The sequence below is a fragment of the Gopherus flavomarginatus genome, chromosome 1 (genome assembly GCF_025201925.1).
Source record: "Gopherus flavomarginatus isolate rGopFla2 chromosome 1, rGopFla2.mat.asm, whole genome shotgun sequence".
Taxonomy (NCBI): domain Eukaryota; kingdom Metazoa; phylum Chordata; order Testudines; family Testudinidae; genus Gopherus; species Gopherus flavomarginatus.
In genome coordinates this window covers 50491994-50498050 of record NC_066617.1, presented here as the reverse complement: position 1 = coordinate 50498050, position 6057 = coordinate 50491994, and positions in this window count along the sequence as shown.

The window sequence follows — 6057 nt, the reverse complement described above, 5'->3', positions numbered from 1 at the left end:
TGATACATCATAATGCTATTGGCTACATCAGTTGTCTGTCGGTCAGTTTCGAATTTTAGTTGGACCCATTCAAAGAATGTGTATTTGTGTTCATAATGGCGGTCGGCGGATAAATGTTATTAATTTAGTTGTTTAGTTTTTTATCGTTTCTGCATTGTAAGGGGCCCCGGACATATGTTCGGAGGGGGCCACGTTCTTTGTTGCTACAGTGCTGCCTGACAGGATAAGAGTGTCAGAAAAAAGACCAGCAAAGAATCCTGTGGCACCTTATAGACTAACAGACATTTTGGAGCATGAGCTTTCGTGGGTGAATACCCACTTCTTCAGATGCATTCACCCACGAAAGCTCATGCTTCAAAATGTCTGTTAGTCTATAAGGTGCCACAGGATTCTTTGCTGCTTTTACAGATCCAGACTAACACGGCTACCCCTCTGATACTAGAAAAAAGACCCAACCCCTTCACACACAGAAATAGAATGTGATTGTCCTCTTCTCTTACATTAATACAATCAGAAATCATTGGATCAATGGAGTTAAACTGGTGTAAAACAGGTGCACGTGCTTTTTCCTATATCCCCACTAAGTACCTTTTCTTGCTACTGCTGCAACAAGTAAGTCACATTTGCTTATATGGAAGTGGCTGCAGAGCCGGTGCTTCCATTTAGGCGACCTAGGCAGTTGCCTAGGGCGCCAGGATTTAGGGGGGCGGCATTTTGCCACCCTCGGTGGTAATTCGGCGGCGTGGGGTCCTTCTGCACTCCGGGTTTTTGGCGGCAATTCTGCGGCGGGTCCTTCACTCGCTCCGGGACCCGCCGCTGAAGTGCCCCGAAGACCGGGAGCGCGGAAGGACCCCCGCCTAGGGCGCCAAAAACCCTGGCGCCGCTCCTGAGTGGTTGAACCAAAACAATAGATCTGGGATTGCAGCTCAAACCTGTCTGTGTATATAATGTGCCAAATCTGAACATCAAATCTAACCACCTTGAACACTGGGCAAGTTTAGATTCAGATCCACAACTTAACTCTCCAAATTCAGGAGTGCTCAGTTCTGGAGTTATTTCCCCTTTTTGTCTTAAAATGTCTTGTATATCCATTGAATGCCTTGTGGGTGAAAGCTGCACTATTTTACACCCATTTACAGTTGTTTCCTTTTCTTCAACTTACACCAAATTTGTAATTACACCATCAATCACATCAACTCTTGAGATTCTGTGTTTCAGTATTCCATCTGTAAAAGGGAGATATTAAACTTACCCAGCTACACAAAGTGGGAGTATGAGGATTATTTCAGTAAGCGACCAAGGGTGAAAATCTGGCCCCAGTGAAATCCATGAAAGAAGCCAGGATTTCACCTCTAGTGCATATCTGGTGCAATTCCTATAAAGGCAGTGGAGTTCCACATAGAATCAATATGGCCCATTGTTTAGTAAACTGTTTGAAAATATAAAGTGCTTTGCAAGAAGTAAGTGTTATTATTTTAGATGTAAAATAAAAGGGGGGTTGTTTGTTTGTTTTTCTTTTTAAATAATAGAAGGAAAACACTGAAAACTTTACCGAAACAGATAGATACTCATGTGGATAATAACCAGGGTCCCAATGCAGAGATTGGAGTGGTCTTTCTTTTCAAAACAAAGTTTAATTTAAAACGTTGTGCCAGCTGAGATCCAACTGGCATCCTTTTTATGTTCAAGAAAGATAGCTGCTATTTGTATAAAGTATTACAACAATCAGTGTGATGCTCAAAGATTAAACAGGAACATCCTTTACTTATAGAACAAAGGATAAACTGACTTACGCTGTTTAAAGTTGGAGTGGAACTGACCTGCCCATTCTTTGCCTCTAATGAATTCCAAAATTTAATCTAAAATAACTTTAATTTTAAAAGCTACAGTAACTAACAGTATATTTACCTATTACACTATTCACAAACCTAAGAATTTAAAAGCAAGGAAAAGATAAATTAAGAATACCGTAAATCTTGCATATCTGGCCAGGCACACTCCCTTTTAAGTCCCTTTTACACTGATAAAGTGGCATAAAGCAACTGTAGTGCAAATAGGAATTTGGCCCATCATTCTTATCAAGTACAAATAAATTCATAGTTTTTCATCACAATACAACCTTAGCTCTCACCCATTTAAATGAAATATTTTTGTTCTCTCGATCTCAGTGTCTAAATGCTTTCTTTTCAAGGATACTGTTAAATGGAAAATATTTTCAGTTAATGTATCTGTCAAGAGTGGAACTTTCAGTAAATGACATATACCTAGTCAGTGTGATATATGTCCCAGTGTGATATCTGTCTATTGTACATAAGATAGGCCACACATAAGAAAAACAAATGTCTCTGTGACAAACAATACAGATCCAGCAGGCCCCCAAAGTAAGGCTTAGCAGTCCTGAATCTCTTGATACACCCCTTGCCCAGTTTCTCTAATAAAAGGAAGCAACATCAGCCTAGATATTAGGTCAGTAGGACTCCAGGGGAATCTAGCCATCAGAAGATTTCCTCGTATAGCTCTGGAGAGTTGAGAAAAGGACATCTGAGCCTTTATGAGCTTGATTAAATAAAGGCAAGTGTGCTGCATTCCTAAAGAGGGACTTATAAAGAGAGGAAATTCTTCAGGGAGGGTAAACTAAAGAAACCTGTTCCCATTTCCCTCAGGAAGCTTAGGGAGTCTAGTTGTGTAGACTTGAGTATTAAGCCCTGGTTTGTTTATCTGTTGTCTATGCTTTAGTTTGTTTAAGCAGCCAGTCCAGAAGCACTGCACAGGACTTCTGAGTTTTACTGCCTTTTGTTTTTTATATTGTCTAAACCCAATAAATGAGGCCAATCTGAGAATGGAGTTTTCTTTTGTTTAAGCACAAGAGCCCCCAGTGGTTTGTGACGGGGCTTGGGAACAGGGGCTTGGACACAGTTCATATTAGAGGATTTTATTAAGAAACTTAGGGGAAAAGGACACCTTTTGCAAATACTGTTTTACTCTTGATTGACTTAGTTTTTTGTTTTATCTATTGTCACTGGTAATACAAGAGAAGGGATAAGCTAAGCTAAGAGTGGGAAGGAATATATTAGTAGATCATTAGCAAACATACAAGTCATCTTTGATTTTTACAGGACAAAATCTTAAACAGATCTTATTCATCATCAGAACATCTACATACAACAAGTTTAGTGAACCACGGTACATACTCGAGATATCACTAACCAATAGCTAATCTGGGCCACGTCATTTTTTCTTGATACAAACGACAACTTTATTGCAGCAATATAAGCAAAGGCGTTTCCCCCCCACTACTTCTGAATACAGAGCTCTGCCCTTCTCCAAAAGTCTGTTTACTGGAACTGGTAGATGCTTTCTCCCATGCTGCCTCTCAAGCTGGGGAGGACAGCCCCATAAATATATGCAAAGGTGCCTCCTCCTTATCCTTCTTACAACTTAATCCCTCCTTAAAACATTCTTTTGCTATGATTCTGACAAAAAAACTAGTGCGCTGAGACCACTGATTATCATGCTGACCAATATTGCCTCATTCTTTCCTTATATGTCCCCATCCATCTATCTATTTTCTCTTGGCTTCTAGTTAGACTAAAAGCTGTTTGGGGGCAGGGAGGGTCTTTGTTTTGTGTTTGTACAGCACCTATCTGAGAGTCAAAGATCAGGACAGGAGAGAAAGCAAGTTTCTATTTAGACTCTGCCATCAACTACCACTTTGTTCATTCATTTCCAAATTCTTTCCAAAATGACTGCCATGATTACTCAGAATGGCACAGTCAAATGGACACTTGGCCATTATATCTGAAAACATTCCCTGGCTTTCATTCATTTGTATGTTGGCTTTTCATGTCAATTATTATTCTCTTAGAAGCAAAACGAAAGCTATAAGGGAATATGACTGCACTCTACTAACACCAGGGAGGGAATTTAAGTAAAAGGACAATGTGGGCACAAGAAGAAATGGGAATAAACTGGCCATGAATAAATTTAGACTGGAAATCAGAAGATATCTAATAATCATAGGAGTGAGGTTCAGGAACAGGCTTTCAATAGGTGTAGTGGGGGCAAGAAACTTAACTGATTCAAGATGGAGCTTGATAAGTTTATGACCAGGATTATATGATGAGGTTGCCTGTGACAGCAGGTATGTTTATATATATACTATGTTTATAGTTGCATCACCACTCTACTGCCTATCATCCTCAAAGAAAGAGAACATAAAGGAAATGTGGGCAAGCTCTGCACTGTACATATCGCTTCCTCAATAGACATCAGAAGATTGAAAAAAGCAAAATAAAACCAATCTGCAATTTGATATTAGTGAAAGATATTACTGGAATTATGCATAATTCAGAAGCACATGAGTTATCCAATTGTGCTCTAACAATTTTTAAAAATTAATGGAGGTTAACACAAAACTTATTAGAATGTTTTATTTATTTTATTTTATTGGACTAGATTGTGACTTGCACTACATGTCTGTACATAGGCAATTGTTCTGGGTAGGTGGGGTACATACACACTGTTCCTGAGGCAGAGCTGATTGGCGGGGAGGGCTGGGAAAATAGGCAGAGCCTGTGCTTTACTCTCTCCTCTCTCACATGCCAATGAACACACACATATTGCTGGCTAGTTCACCTGAGCCAGGCCAGCATGGAGGAAGGGAAGGAGTAATTTGATGTTGGTACAGGCCAGCAACAAATCACAATTTCGCACACTCAAGCAAGAGGAATCAGGAGGAGAAACTGTTGCCCAAAAGAGTGGCTTGAGTCACAATGTTTTCTCCAAACTCACAATCTGGCACACTGTAAACTTGTATTTGGGAGCCAGTCCTATATGGTAATTGATCAATAGCTAAATCGCTGTATTGACCGATATATACAGGAAAATCATCAACTTACAGCATTTACTGCCATTATCTGAGGCTGAGGAACAGCAATCAAAATGATTTGCTCTACCTGCGAAGTTTCCATTAAATAACTTAGTATGTCACATTATGTTACATTCATTATTTCCTTTAAGACCAGAAATGTACACAAGATAATATCTGATCCACCACAGGAATGAAGAACAAAAAGCTCCGTACATGGATTGTAAATAAGGGAATAAAGTGGAGGTTTTCGGCCCACCTAACCATACAACTAACATCAAACTAAAGCCATTGTTTTAGGCACCATCTTATCCAACCCTGATATTGCTATGAATGTCGGAACTTTTCAAGGCTTGAAGCTATTACTAATTCAATGCAGCAGTGTGAATGCAAGAAAACAATCACTGGGAGTTTCCTTTTTGAATTTAATAGGCATGAATAGTATCTGGAATATAATACTCAAAGTCTCTTTTTGGAGAGTGAGAAGTGATAATTGTTATTGTATTGCTGCAGAAATCAACTAGTGTAAATATATGGGTATTAATTAATCAGTGGTTTCAAACAGCTACCAAAGCCTTTCAGAAATTATTCCTTTACTTTGCTATAGTTAAATTCACACTCAGACTATTTTTAATATAATACAGTAGCAAGAGTGAGTTATGCAAAATGGAAAATAAAGCATGAGATTGAGGCGTTGTAGATTTTCAATGAAAGATAATTAAAACACCTCTCATTTACTTTGTATTAGATGCTAGGCTATGGGTAGTTTGAGGGCATAAGAGGAAAGAAAACAGTATGTTCCATAAAAGACCCATGAGATTGGACAGAATTTGGCTGGATAGTATAAGTGCCTCCTTTCTTAATCCCTAGGCCAGGATTTTTAATTTATGTTTACCTTCCAGCTGGATAGGATCACCTCATGAAATTAATAGGCAGCAAGTTTAAAACAAACAAAAGGAAGTACTTCTTCACACAGCACACAGCCAACCTGTGGAACTCACTGCCAGGGGATGTTGTGAAGGTCAAAAGTATAACTGGATAAATTAATGGAGGAGAGATCTATCAACGGCTATTAGTGACAACAGTCAAGAGGAATGCATTCCCGTGTTCTAGGGGGTCCCAAAACCACTGACTTGTCAGACACCCTAACTGGAAGGCAGGGGATGTATCGCTCAATAATTGCCCTGTTC